Here is a 12,721-nt window from a genome sequence, read left to right as displayed (position 1 = left end):
CAACAGTAAGATACCGGACAGGGCGGGACAGATGGGATTGATACCAGATACTGGAGCTAGATACCGGACGAGGCAGGACAGACAGAATTGATACTGGATATACCAGCAAGATACCGGACAGGACAGGACAGACGGGATTGATACCAGATACTGGGGACTGGAGCAAGATACAGAACAAGGAAGGACAGACAGAATCGATACCGGATCCTGGATACACAAGCAAGATACCGGACAGGGCGAGACAGGCGGGATTGATACCGGATACTGGATACACAAGCAGGATACCGGACAGAGTCAAAATACAAGTCTTGAAAGTGCAGAGGTTCGTTGATGGACTGACAAGGAGTGAATGAGAGAGCTGAGTTTAAATAGGAGGGAAGGCAACAAGGCAATAGGGCAACAAGCAGCAGCTGGCGCCAAACGGGCGGGCCCAAGTGAGGGTAATGGGCAACCGTGACATCAATATGATAAGTTAGCTATTTTAACTTGCTACGTTAGTGACTAACCATTGCCATTTCTTACTATGTAAATGAGCTACTTTTATTTTGATTAGCCAGGTATTCAAAACAGTAATCTCCCGAAAATCACATGCATTGAAAACTGTTATGTGCTCTACCATAAAGCTTATTACGCCAAAATAAACGACCAAATTACCCTCAGATAAAATGAAAGACGAATGTTCAGAAAAAAAAATCATCATTTCGCCCAATAATATATTTTCAATATACTCAAAAATGATTTCCATACAAAGTGCAAATATCTCGTGCTTTACTGTTCTATTACATTCTATAAAGATTTAGATGCAGTCAATTTAGTAACGTTGACGCGAGGGGGACATTTCACGCCGCGCATGTGTCGGCAAAACGAAGCACAGTAACGCGTACCAGCTACAATGAACTGGTAAGTGTCCAGACATTTATAAGGTTTTAGATCAGCACTGGTGTATGGGGATACTCCATTTACAATAAAGTTCTACATATTGTGTGAACTGAGGTCAGGCAGACTGGACGATTTGTTTAGATTTGCGAACAAGTCAGGAGGAAGACTGAATCGCTCGTTAGTGATTAAAAATATAATAGCCACAATTTGTCTATCGTTGCATTATTTATATGTTAGTATACTTTTTAATAAAATTGTAATCCTGCAAAGTTATCATCACTTTAATCTAATATACTTGTAATTAGATTACACTTTTATTTTGTAATTGTAACGATACAATTACATTTTACTATCGTAATTATGTAACGCTGTTACATGTATTTCGCTACTCCCAAAACCTGAGTTTAGTAGAGCCTCAAAGTAAGGAGAGAAGACATCTAAATCTAATGATTTTAAGCTTGGAAGTAGAACAAAAGAGCAAGTCTTTAGATAAAAATGTCCAACCTGTTCTAAAGGCCTTCCCCTGAGCCATTTCTTGACATTAAATATGTTGGGTTACAAAAGCAGATCCCCCTAAAGGGTATGTTTCAACTTTTTTTGTTGTTGCTAAAATAATGTTTAAAATCAGCTAAATTATTATTATTATTATTATTATTATTATTGGTCTTTATTTTACATACTTTATTCTTATTTAGCAGAGGGGTGGGCCACAAGGGCTAGGGAGGGCAATTGGTAATGGGACACTGTCTAATGTTTGACCTTTACCAAAAATGAGTGCTGCAAAGCACAAAAAAGAATATAAGCTAAGGAGACTTAAAGTGACCAAACCGCACTGTTTTTCTTCCCAAATTTCTCCCCAAACCTTTCACAAGGTTGTATTTTTTGGGGGTACCTGTAGCCGCAGGAGGGCAGACATCATGTTAGCTCCCTTAGTAAATCTCATGTTTGTAAAATAAACATACATTTCTTGACCTAATAGTACTCAAAAAATGCATTTTATATGATTGTGTCAGAACCAAAACAGATGGTAGACCCAAACGCGCAACGTTTCACACCGAGCTTTATTGCGGAAACGGAGAATTCAGGCGCGGGAAAACAAACGCCAGCGATTCAGCGATCGCTGTGCAGGAGAAGCAAGAAGCCCACAAGATTGGAGCGCGGTCGGTGGGGAAAACAAGTTGGCAGCCGGGGCGGGAGATCGGAGCGTGGGCAGAAATCAGAACAAGTCAGGTAATCGGGACGGGAGATCGGAGCGTGGTCAAGTGATCAGAACAAGTCAGGTAATACAGGATACCGGATACATGATAACGGGGCTTGGGTCAGGGATTGATACAGGATAATGGATAATGTAGCTTGGATAAGGGATCGATACAGGATGAAGGATACAGGATACAGGATACAGGATACAGGATACAGGATACAGGAGCTTGGGTCAGGGATCGATACAGGATACAGGACGGGTCGGGAACGGAACGGGAGAAAGTGTCAAAAAATGCTTGCCTTGCAAGTGCGGAGGTTCGCTAACAGACTGACAAGGAATGAATGAGGGTACTGAGTTTAAATAGGAGGGGAACCAATCAGGAAACGAGCAGCAGCTGGAGCCAAACGAGCAGGCACAGGTGAGGGCAATGGGCAAATCATGACAGTTCAAATATTTTTGCTTGTTATTCAAATCACTCTTGTTTATTTTAGTGAAATATTTTTTCTTACCACTAGGAGGCACAAAATAATACATAATATCTCTTTAAAAAGATTCATAAAACATATTTAATATACCTCATGAGCAAAGATACAGAATGTTGGGTAATTTCCTACGGCACACTAGGCCAGTGATTTTCAACCACTGTGCAGCGACACACTAGTGTGCCATGAGAGATTGTCAGGTGTGCCGTGAGAAATTATCCAATGTCACTTTTTTAAGCAATTATGAATCATTTTCTGCAAATGTTACGTCATTGTCAAGTCTGTGCTGTAAAAACTGGCGGCATTATAAATTGTATTGTAATTGAACATACTGTTCAGTGTCATTTTGTAACATTTATGGTTGGTGGTGTGCCACAAAATATTTTCAAAGTAAAAAACATGCCCTGGCTCAAAAAAGGTTGAAAAACACTGCACTAGACAAGGTCTCACGGCACACTAGTATGCACCGGCACACTGGCTAAAAACACTGTTTTAGAATGCCTGTTCACTAGATGGTTTGATTAAATATGAGCTCAAACGTATTTGTCTTACAAGCCAATGGAGGGAAAAAATCATTTATTGTCATGTCAAATAGCTTGAAGAAATGTGACGCCGTGAAATAGATGTTCAGTAGATGATATTTGGTGATGTACCGCATACCCTGTTCCGGTAGTCGCAAAAAGGCTGTCGGGTCGTGTGAAGTGGCGCTTGAAAAATCGAGACTAATGAGTCAACAGGGTAAAACGCGCAGCAGCTTGAGTTTGTTTTGAGCAAAATTGAGCGAATGTCAGCCATTACTTCGAGCCATTTCATTTCATTTTGAGTAATTGCTCATGTGATGACTAAAACAATGTGCAAATTGCTTCATTGGTACTTGTATTTTAACATGAGGCGAAAACGCATTCAAATATGCAAGTACAGGACAGTGTATGTGCTAATAACAGAACTAGACTTTTTGAAGTATTTTCCGGATTATAAATCTCAGATTTTTTCATCGTTCTGCCGGGGGTGTGATTTATATCCCGGTACGACTTATATCTGAAATTATTATTATCACATTTTGTTATCATTTCACATCTAATTTTCACACTAAATCTTATGTCTAAAATGGTTAATAGAGAGGTCAGAAACTATGGCTTGCGAGCCATATATGTCTCTTTTCATATGGCTCAGAGATAAGATAGAACTTGCGCAATTATTTAATATACTGATGTATGCAGAGAATACTGACACACATGCGAAGCAGAGACTAAACACAAATGGAAAGGGTTCGGTTCAGTTTATATAGGACACAATTCTATCTACAATTTATATTCAAGGTGTCACACCAACAGACCCCGTTGTGGCAGTAATTCGCTAAAAAATCCATTATATGGAAGCTCAATAAATAATCTATGTTCATTGTTGAGACACATTAAAGATGAAAAGCCATAAAACAAACTTTAACCCAAAACTAACTTTTTACTGAAAAGCTATAGCAAAGCAGCTAGAAGAATTCAATTGGATGAGCAGTAGGCACGGGCGGAGATATACATAGGATTGGACGCGCTGTCACAATCACCCGGATCTGGAACACCTGTGCTCAGGATTTGGCGCCAACAGCCAGGACAGCTGATTGGCGCACCCTGTCCATTTAAATCCTCAGCTTTCAGAAACAAGCTGTCTGATTGTACAATGCTACCTGTTGCCATCTGCTCAGAAAGCCTGTACCTCCGACTCGTTGACTGCCTCCTGTTTTTCTACTTGATCTCCGTTGCCGACCCGTTTCCGAATTTGCCTACGACCTGCCCTGCCCGTCTGATTCCTGATCACATTTCCGAACACGACGACGCCCTTCTTCTCCAGCCCCGACCAACAACACAACAATTCCGCCTGTCCGCGACCATTCCCGCCAAGCCTTCGCCCGCCTGTCAAGCTTCGTCAATCTGTCAAACAACGGATCGAAGAATCACGCCTTGTCATTCCTTCCTTCCAATAAAAACCAAGAAATGAGTGCAAGTGATCTCAGTTTTCCTTCCGTCCTGCCTGACACGCGCACCCTCCTTCTTGCCCAGTCCCGTCTGCACTAAAGTTAAATACGTTGGTATCCTCGTTTGCAGTATTTTGTGACATTTTTACAAAATAACTCAGGTTGCACGTGGTTAAACCCGTTATTTAAGACAAGAATGACTTTGGGTCAAAAAGGTCCTTAACCCCTGTGTTAACACATTATTATATCATTTCACATGTTATTTTTACACTAAACCAAAAGAGGATGCTCGAGGCTAGTGTTGATAATTTCAATATTGCCGGTAATTTATAAAAATTACTGAGAAGAGGCGGAACAAAAATGGCACCGAATAGAAAATCCTATTCTGCTCCAAATAGTGAAACATACAGGCGAATAGTGTGTGAAAGAAGAACAGTCCTGTCTGGTCCCTGTTTTTTGATACTCTTGGAACTGTTAGTTGACTGTTTGTTAAATTTTAGTTGAAAATAAAGAACCACTTTTAAAGTAAAACACTTTATTAGAAGAACAACAACTAATAAGTGTCAGGGTTCCATACCTGTCAACCTGTGCGTTTATTATGCATTTTAAGACGTGTACGACGTACAAGAAAATCTGTACGGAAAAACATAGATTTGTCAATTATGGGTATACACCGACTATCACGAAACGGGAAATCAATCAAGTCAAAAGAGTTCGCCGCGTTAGCCTCTATCTTGGTATCGTTTTTTTCCGTTGCAAACGAAGCAAGCGTTTGTGGCTACTGTGCGCATGCGTCTGCCGCTGTAGGGCCTAATTTCGACTCCCCTGCAAAATCCCCCCCCCCCCTCGCGTGAACGCGCATTCTGCTGCGCTTCCGACAATAGCCATTGTATTCTATATAATAAGCTTATTAAAACAATAAATCTATTGTTTTGTTATTGGCATTTGAAATTTAAAATACAAGCATCAATGGTTGATATTGTGGTTTGGTTTACAAAATAGAAATGCCAACTAATTTTTTCCTCCAAAAATATCTTTATTTACTAATTTAAATTTAAAATGTTATTAATGGATATTTTAGTCTCGCTGATAACAATTGTTCCTGACTTTTTTTCATTTTTGATATAACGAAACACATGTACAATATAACATGTTAAACTACATAAATAAACAAGTTTGAAAAAAAAAATAAGCTGTAAGGTTATTTTGTATTTTGTAAGGGAAAATACGACAGTTTGTAAGGGCATGGAGCCGTGGAGGTTGACAGGTATGGGGTTCGTCACCCCAGGAGCACAAATAACATTTATTTAATGAGGCCACGGTCCTTTGTAGAGATCTCATGAAATTACCAACGCTCGGTCTAATTCACCTTCACACAAATTGTGATTTGGAATTGTACCGCAGGGAACTTGGGGTCCATTATATCACTGAAGTGTTTGGAAAATAACGAACGGTCCCGTTTAGGATGTCTTGTTGTTGTCTCCAGGGGGCTCGCTGTAAAGCGGAATTCACAGAAACACTCACACTCATCTCAACATTTCCGTGTATTGCTTCATGCAGAGCCGTCTTATACAATAAAAGCCAAGGAGTGCATCATGACACAGATATCATCAGTTTAAGAATTTCCTCTTGGTAAAAGAATAAAAAACAATGAAGGATTTCATCCACAATGAAAAATTCTAATTGGTGTTAGCTGAACGGAGGTCACAATCACATTTTGCGTTTTTCACTTATAAATGAACACATCAGTATTCATACATACTAGTAATGATTTTCTAATAAATTCCAGACATGGTCTGTCCCTCTCAGAGCGTGTTATTGAAAAATGATGTCAAATTCAGAGCTCCTTGTGACGTAAGCAGCCAATTAGCAGCTAGTTTAGTCTGGTGTGGATCTGCTTTGGACTGGGCTGCTGAGCTTCTTATTGTAACCCCTGTTAAAAAGCAAGTTCTATTGTTGTAAATATTTGATCATATACCTTTATATCAAATGAAATAATTAGTTTCAAATTTGCAAACAATAATTTGTTATTACCTGGGAGATCAAACCCCGTGTGTGGAGTTTGCATGTTCTCCCCGTGCTTGCCTGGGTTTCCTCCGGGCATTCCGGTTTCCTCCCACATTCTAAAAACATGCTTGTCAGGTTAATTGGCCGGTCCAAATTGCCCCTGGGAGTGAATGAGCGAATGAGTTGTCTGTCCCTGTGTGCCCTGCGATTGGCTTGCAACCAGTTCAGGGTGTCCCCTGCCCACTGCCCGAAGATAGCTGGGATGGGCTCCAGCACCCCCGCGACCCTACTGAGGACAAGCGGTGCAGATAATGGATGGATGGATGGATGGATGTTTCAATAAAGTTTTGTCAAAAAAGATACTCCTCCTAGTCCTTTTAATTGTTTTGACTCGAGGTGATTCACAATGGACTAAAAACCTAGGTGTTTTTCCCACCTGGGCAAATTCATCGATTCTTTGGACGGTTGAAAATGTCGGTTATCCTAAGGGTAAGCTACCATACCAAAGAATCCAACAATGATCTGAATTATCTCAAACCTTCACATTAAGGTTGCGGTAGAAATTGGATTATTACTTTGAACTTTGGACTGCTTCACTTTAAGGAAAACAGCGATACCCATGGATTTGGGATTTCCTGAATTAGAGAACATTGGAGTTGTTTTTTATTTGCTTATTTGATTAACCTTTTTGTCAGTCGTTTGAATTATCATTAAATTTGAAGTCTATTATTGTGTGACATTCAGTTCTGACACGAAAACAGATTTAGGTTGAATCCAAAATCCTATCAGTCCGATAAAACACATTTACTAGGTTTATCAACAGAAATTAGATTAGATGACTGGTCATTAAACTTAATTAGAAATAAAACAGGGTTATTCAGTGAAGATTAACTGAACTTAGAACTTTGCATTCAACACATTGAATCAAATTATCTTAATGTCAGAAGTAGAACAGATGGAAGACCCAAACACGTAACGTTTCACAACAAATTTTATTGCGGAAACTGGGAAGTCAGATACAGGAAAGCGGGCGCCAGCAATCCGGCGATCGGTGGGCAAGAGGAGCAGGGAGCCCACGGGATCAGAGCATGGTCGGTGGGCAAAAACGGGTCGAGTAGCCGGGGCGGGAGATCGGAGCGTGGTCAAAGGACGGAAAAAGCCAGAGTCAAATAGTGCTTGGCTTGCATGTGTGGAGGTTTGCTGACGGACTGACAAGGAGTGAATGGAGTACTGAGTTTAAATAGGAGGGGCACCAATCAGGCAACGAGCAGCAGCTGGCACCAAGCGAGCGGGCACAGGTAAGGGCAGTGGGCGATCGTGACACTTAAATGTTTTGTCTATTGTCCTGTCCATTGTTCGTTAGCCAGCTTTTGTTCAAATTAATTTTGTTTCTAGTGTCCTTTAATAATTTTGCCACTCATCCAACCTAGAACTAGTCCAGTAGATTTTCTTCAGTCTGCCTAACTGCATATGAGCTACATCATATAAAACAAATGAAAATCTATTAGGAGGGAAAACAGAGTACATATCCTGCTTTACAATTGCATTAAGGGTCAGTCAGAGCTCACAAATCTGAATTTATTATTATGTGTAGTGGGTATGGGGTTTCAGACTTCCTCATAGATCGCCAACATTTTGCCTCCACCCTTACAATGTATACTGTCTTTTGACACCTTGATGCCATGAATCTAACTCTCTATATAATAATTGAGACCCTTTTCTACTGACTTTTGAGATAGGTTTGCACAATAAGGCTTGTGGCACATGGATACCATAAACTAGGGTGGGGGTGGCTTAGCGCTTGCTGTCAGATGTATTTAATGACTGAGGTTGACAGGTATACGTCTTAGTGCCGTGGAGATGGCCCTTAAAGTTTTGACATGTATCATTTATTTGTTCTGTGTTTATTTTAAAAGCTTTATTAAAAAAATACAACTCCTTGTTTGAAATCCAAAAGGCAGTTTTCCAGTAAATGTGTGCATTCAACTGAGCAATGCAGTATCCCCGCAGGAAAGCTCCCAGGCTTGAGCCCTGGCTTGGTCGGTGGAAAAACTCTCATCATGCTCATGATTTATTTTCTCACCAAAGGATGTGACTGACTGGCTGTGACTGGCTAGCATGCTATCATACTACTAGGGTGCAACCTCAACCTTCACTAACATTGATGTGAAATTCATTGATGTTCCACATGGAAGCATCAACCCTGATTCCACTGCGGCAAACTACAAAACTGCTAGTGGAATAATAACATACCTGTACACTTTCCCTAATGAATAAGCAAACATAGATGAAAATGTAAAACCAAACATTGCACACATATGATTGCTTTGTGTTGAAGGGCTGTCAAGGTTAGAGGTATTGAATATAAACATTTAATTTAAACAAAAATAAAAGATTTGTGATTATATACTGTATTTATTCTTGCATAATGATCACTTGTGTATGACGCGCACCCTTTGTTATTAAAAATCAGTATGATTTTGTTTTCACTTTTTCTCACTTTTATTGATGGATGAAATGGAAATCGAACACTGAGCGCACCAAATTCTAACCACTGGCCCACCATTGGTGTACATATTACATGAGAACGCATCAGATTTCGAGAGAGGAACGGCACTGTAAAAATAGTGTGATAATGAGGCAAAGTCTAATGCTTTTTCTTATATCATCTGTAATACTGTTGGTCCAGTGGTAAGGATTCAGCTCTTTTGCTTTTGTGATTTGGATCTGGTTCCTGTTGCAACCAATGTTTTGCGAATGCGGTCAGCAATAATTTTTGACTGATTAAGCGCTACACAAATATGGTAAAACCTCGTGTATAATGCGCACTGCACCCAAACTTTGAGTTCCTATTTTGGGTAGAAAAAATAAGTGCCTTGCACGCAAATATTTTCCTTTACTTTGGATCGGAGGATGTTAAGGATTTTTTTTTAGCATTTTATCACAAAATTTCAAAACTTTCAAGAAAAAAATATTTGTAAATAACATGATTAAAAGAAGTCAAGTCAAATAAATTCTGTACAGTGATATCATTTTTGCTCCCTTGCTTTTTTAAAAGCAGTATTTTGAATAATTTTGTGTTTGTGGAATATGAATAAATAGTCAATTTCAAGCTATGTTTCACTATATCGGGTGACCCTCATTGGTTCCGCTTTGATTGGTTGTGATGTGTTTTCATGATAAATAAATGAAACAAAGTAATACTGTAAGGGCTGTTTTTCTTCACATTTTTGCTTGTAAGAATTTATTTTCTTACTTTTAGTGGACATTTACTTTTCCTCAAGGGACAGTGTGTACTAGTTGACCACTAGAAATCGCAAATGTGTAAGGCAGGTGTGACCACCATTGTGCCAGTGGACACTAGGTAGCTCCTGAGTAGCCCACCGACTGGTTCTCAAAATAGCTCACCAGTGAAGGGTTATAGTGACTTTCTAATAAATTTGATTTTAACTGGAATGAGAAATCATTTACATGATCAGTGTATTTAAAACAATGTTTTAGTGGTTGGCTGTGCTTATTTCAACCCTAATTCTATCAACTACAACATGGTAATAACATAACAATAACATTGTAATGACATAAGTTGCTATTTAAGAAATGCAATTTAAACTGGTAGACCTTTGCGCTAATCAGTAATAAAAAATTAGCTCCGATGTTCAAAAAGGTTGGCGACCCCTGGTGTAGTGCAACTGAAAACGAGTACTAAAAGCAGAAAGAAAAATACAAACTACAGAGACTCAAACCCACCAAACTGCACCATTTTTCTTCAAAATTTTTTGCCCAGCCTTTCGTGAGGTTTTTGTGCAACAAGATGCCTACAATTATGTCAGCTTCATCGAGATTTTTTTAAGATGAATGGCATTTTAAAAAATGCACAATTGTATGCTAGTTCATGTATCCTTGTTTGTTTTTTAAAACAATGTTGATTTTTTTTAATTTATTTTTTTCTATGAATTGAGTTTTTTCCACCACTAGTGGCTGAATAAATCAATAGATAATAAATAAATACACACTGTTCCTTTGAAGACAAGTTTAAGACTCTGGATGGGTCTCGGCTTTAAACAACGCCACTAGTTTGGAATATTGTGACATTATCTGTACTTTAGTATTCATGCATTTTGTAAAATGTGTTGGTTCCATGCTGTGTGACTTTTGTATTTTCCAATGGGAATCTTGTCACAATAAAGGTTGCAAAAGCAGATGAGATGAGGTGGAGTGTGAGAAGCCTCGGATGGGATATCGACCGAAATTCATTCCATTTATGGAAGTGTATGCTTTGACCTGAATTTTGCAAAACATTTCATCTGTAACCTACATTCCCACTGGCTCAGAGAAAACAACATGCATGTGCGCACACACACATGAGCACAGCCCCAAAGAGGCTTAAGACTCTTTACATTAACCGCTGAGCCCCGAAGCTCCATCCCATCATATTCCAGCATTTCCTGTTTTCCACAGCATGCGTGGGATTCTCGTAAGATTGAGGAAGGGGATGAAAAGTATTACACTTTATTTTAAATCTGGGTTTTATTGCCCTTTTTAGTTTGCAATAATTATGAGACAAGTACAATTTAATATTTCACCGTTTAAGTTGTTGCGGCACAACATTGTTGTCATCTCCAAAGATTAATTGGAAGGCACATCTTCTTGGTGTTGTGGGGATGACCATGTGAGGTTAAAAATACATTTTTAATTCACCTTATTTTGATTTGATAATGTAATTCTCAAAATACAAGTTTTTTTACGTTTTCTTTCCTTGTTTGAATTGAATCTGTGTGTGCGTGCCTATGCACGTGTGTGTGTGTGTGTGTGTGTGTGTGTGTGTGTGTGTGTGTGTGTGTGTGTGTGTGTGTGTGTGTGTTCTTGCTCTTCAGTATAACTATTCATAAAACTGTCCTCACTGACTCAAGTAGTCAGGAAACCTGCAAAGGTGAATAGCAGACGTAGCAGTGTGATACCAGACTCCAATCTCATCAACTATAATATACTCTTACGGATCATGTCATCGTCCTAAAAATACAAGTTGAATTGTTTGTATGCAGGTAAAATACTTTCAGATTATTTGAATTTAATCTGTGTTAAAGGCGAAACATTCCCCCACCCCCTGTGATATTCTAGACCAGGGGTCAGGAACCTTTTTGACCCAAAGAGCCATAAAAGCAAAAAATGTTTTAAAAATAAATTGAGAGAGCCACATCATATATTTTCAGACAAAATTGAAAAAACTGCCAAACACGCTCTCTAGACAAAAGCTTATTCCTCAGCACATTTTATTTCACTGTGTGTCATTTGATGATTTAATCAAATGTATGAAATTATAATAATGCCAAATCCTGTGTCCCAAATCAATGTAAATATGCCATTTATAATTTGACGTCCACCTTCAGTTAAGAGTGTTGAGGCATTTTTTTCCATGAAATTTGTCCTTAATAACGGTTTAAAAACAATGTGCATGCAAAGTTCTTTTGTAAGAATGTCACAAATTACTGCAAACGATAAGCATATCGTCACATTCACTTTTGGTGTAGACTGCACTGAGCGAGAGAGAGAAGGAAGTGCCTTGCGCTGTGTGCAGGGATCCGCCCACCTGTACTACTCACTCAATCAAAGTCGTTTGCCAGCGTTTTTATTTATCAGTTTAAATGGTTTCTTATCGAACTTCTGCATTAAGTTGCTTCAGCTTTATAAGGAGCAAAATTGGGATGAAATCACTTGACTTTGGAACGCCACAGAGAGATGTGCAATAGTTACATTTTATTTCGGAGCCATATGTACTTATGAAAAGAGCCATATATGGCTACCGAGCCATAGATTCCCTACCCCTGTTCTAGACGTTATTAAGATTAAGATAAGGAAAGACAAATAAACATAATTGAATGGTATTTGCAAGTAGTCCAGTTTTATTTTCGTATAACCTTGTCTGGGACTGAGATTTGCATGGTTGACGCTGCTATCGGTTAGTTAGTGTGTAAAAGGGAAAAGTGTAAAGCACATTATAAAGCGCTTTGAGAGGTTTTTATTTACTTGAAAAGCGCTATATAAATGCAGCTCATTTACATTCCTTAACATATACAAACAGAGTGATATTTGAGAAGTGAAATCATATTTGTAGGATTAACAGAAAATGTGCAGTAATTACTTAAACAACAATGGGTAAGTCAAGCCATGTTTTTTCGGATAGGC

This window comes from Urocampus carinirostris, chromosome 5 (assembly GCF_059441175.1).
Source record: "Urocampus carinirostris isolate Australia breed hairy pipefish chromosome 5, RoL_Ucar_1.0, whole genome shotgun sequence".
Classification (NCBI taxonomy): Eukaryota; Metazoa; Chordata; class Actinopteri; order Syngnathiformes; family Syngnathidae; genus Urocampus; species Urocampus carinirostris.
The sequence above is the reverse complement of the archived record's forward strand: the minus strand, read 5'-3'. Positions refer to the sequence as shown.